Here is a 2,879-nt window from a genome sequence, read left to right as displayed (position 1 = left end):
GATGCATCATGTATCATCTGTAAACTTGGGGAAAGTGAACATTTTAAAATTGCTTGAGTCTAACTTTAGAATAAACCTAAACATGATAGCTTAAAAATATTCTTGCATAAGAGGACTCAGTCTTTTTAAAAGGCTTCCTTATAGAGATATTGCCAGATTTCATGAGCCACAATATATAATTAACTTTAAATAATATTCATTTTTCATTAAATTGAAAATAAAAAAAAATTATACTGTAAATTCAAGTCATAAATATTACCACCATTTGAATTCTACTGAGTATATCTGCCAGTGCTTTAAATAAGGGTTCATTTCAGAAATGTATGAAATTAGGACTGTGTCATACCAAAGAGGAAATATAGAGGTAAAAAATAAAAGTTATGACCACATTATTTTTTCCCGCTTCAGAATTGTGAAATTCAGTGTTTCCCCTCCATGGAGAGGGGAATTGGCTCATAGCTGCTGCCAGAGACCAGGCCATGTGGGCCCCCTCCCCTAGGGGCGAGCATGGACCCTGACCCCTCCAGTGAGAGGGAAAGTGGTCTTGAGCACACCCCTCACAGGTTTCTGAAAAACAAAATGGGGAGAAAAAACCTTCCTATTTCTTCCCACAGTGAGGCTCACTGTTCTGCTGTGGGGAAAGGGAAGCTGGGAAGAGAACTCTGTGAGCAATTATCAGAGGGGTAGCCGTGTTAGTCTGGATCTGTAAAAGCAGCAAAGAGTCCTGTGGCACCTTATAGACTAACAGAAGTTTTGGAGCATGAGCTTTCGTGGGTGAATACCCACTTCGTCGAAGTGGGTATTCACCCACGAAAGCTCATGCTCCAAAACTTCTGTTAGTCTATAAGGTGCCACAGGACTCTTTTCTGTGAGCAATGGTAGCAACAGATCTTGGCTTTGGGAAATGGAGTGAGAAGGGTGGTTTGTTTGAGGGGGAATAGTAGTTCTGGGCTTCTGAGGATGGGTTATCAGTTTTGTGTCTTATCTTTTTTAGATTGTAAGCTCTGCAAGTAAAGAACTGTTCTCTAGTCTGTTTTTACAATGCCTAAAACAGTGGGGCATCACTCTTGAGCACACCACCTAGATGTGACCAAAATGTCCCCCTTTCCTAGAAGGCAGTGCTTCTGATCTGATGAGGTACTCTTCCAGATAGGATTTCTTTTGCGTGTGCATGCTGTGACATGTGCTTGCCAGTTCATGCCAAGGCCTCTAGGCCTCACTGAACACTGCCAAATGCGTAGCTGGAAAACAGTCTGGCTCATCTCCGTATTAGCGTTGTTAAAATAGATTTTAAGTTTATAAGTAGGGCCATATGAAATTTACGACCATGAAAAATGCATCATGGACTGTGAAATCTGGTCTTCCCCATGAAATCTGGCTAGTGTAGGCAGGTTGCAGTTTTCTCACCCTTCTGCGCTGCCTTCAGAGCTGGGTGGCCAGAGAGCGGTGGCAGCTAGTTGGACACTCAGCTCTGAAGGCAGTGCAGAAGAGAAGGTGGCCTGGTATGGGGGCAGGGGGTCATGACTTTTGGGGGTAGGGGGCAGAGCTAGCCTTATGGGTAGGTGACCGCCAAGGGTGCCATGGTCAGGGAAGCACCATGGTCACCCTCACAGACTCATATGCACACAGCCCAAGGCCCCTTTAGCCCCGAGCTCTGGGCCTGGAGCCAGGGAGGGGTAGGGTTGGGGGCTCCTACTATGTGCCAGGCTCCAGCTGCTAGTCCTTGCCGGACTGGGGAGTGATGGGACTTCCTCTTCCCCTGCATGGGCTGTTCCCGGGACTTGGTCAGACCCACCTCCAGGAACCTCCACTGGCTGCAGGAAGCTCCACGGCTGCTAGCTGGTAGCCCAGATCTGACTGCAGTGGTGCCATCAACAGCAATGCAGAAGTAAGGGTGGCAATACTGCAATCCCCCTATAATAGCCTTGTGTTTCTCCCCCCACCGATTCCCTTTTGGGTTGGGACCCTCATGGTTACAACACTGAAATTTTAGATTTAAATATCTGAATCTGAAATTTAAAATTTTTTAAATCCTATGATCGTGAAATTTACTAAAATGGATGGTGAATTTGGTGGGGCCCTATTTATAAGAATGTGTTTAGTGTTTAGACTTGATGAAATGCTTGTAAGATGCTCCATGTATTGATCTGATTTATAACATCTATATCCCATGGTATAAAATTATGGTGAGTGTTTGCATTGTAAACGTCTGTAACTGTGTAACTTCCCAAATAGGAAAGAAGCATTTATTAATGTAAAGTACTGGTCTTGTACACAAGAAGGCCCATTGAAACCAAATGAGGCACTACGAAACATCAAAGGACAAAGACTTTGTTGATTGCCTCCCCATACCCATGAAGAGGAGACAGGCACAAACACTTGTCCCATGAGTTTGAACTCTGGGGGAATGAAATAAAAATCCCTGACCAGAAAGAAGTGTATCACTGTGCTGCTTGGAATTTGGAGAGGGCAGTATTTCTAAGCATAAGCAAGGGATCCCCAAGCTGCTTGGCTTGGATTAGCTCTAGTGGACATAAAAAGCTTACACATCATATAGCAGTTTTTGTTAACTTTTGAAACCTAACACTGTAACTCATTTCATAGCATATCAGGGTTGGAAGGGACCTCAGGAGATCTAGTCCAACCCCCTGCTCAAAGCAGGGCCAATCCCCAGACAGATTTTTGCCCCAGATCCCTAAATTGCCCCCTCAAGGATTGAACTCACAACCTTGGGTTTAGCAGGCCAGTGCTCAAACCACTGAGCTATCCCTTCCCATATGTTTACCTCCTTCAACCTTGTAAATAGCTCTTATTTTTTCTTAGTTAATAAATCTTTAGTTTATTATAGGATTGGCTATACATGTTACCCTAGGTCAATT

Source organism: Mauremys mutica, chromosome 1, assembly GCF_020497125.1.
Source record: "Mauremys mutica isolate MM-2020 ecotype Southern chromosome 1, ASM2049712v1, whole genome shotgun sequence".
Lineage (NCBI taxonomy): Eukaryota > Metazoa > Chordata > Testudines > Geoemydidae > Mauremys > Mauremys mutica.
Note: the sequence above shows the minus strand (reverse complement) of the source record.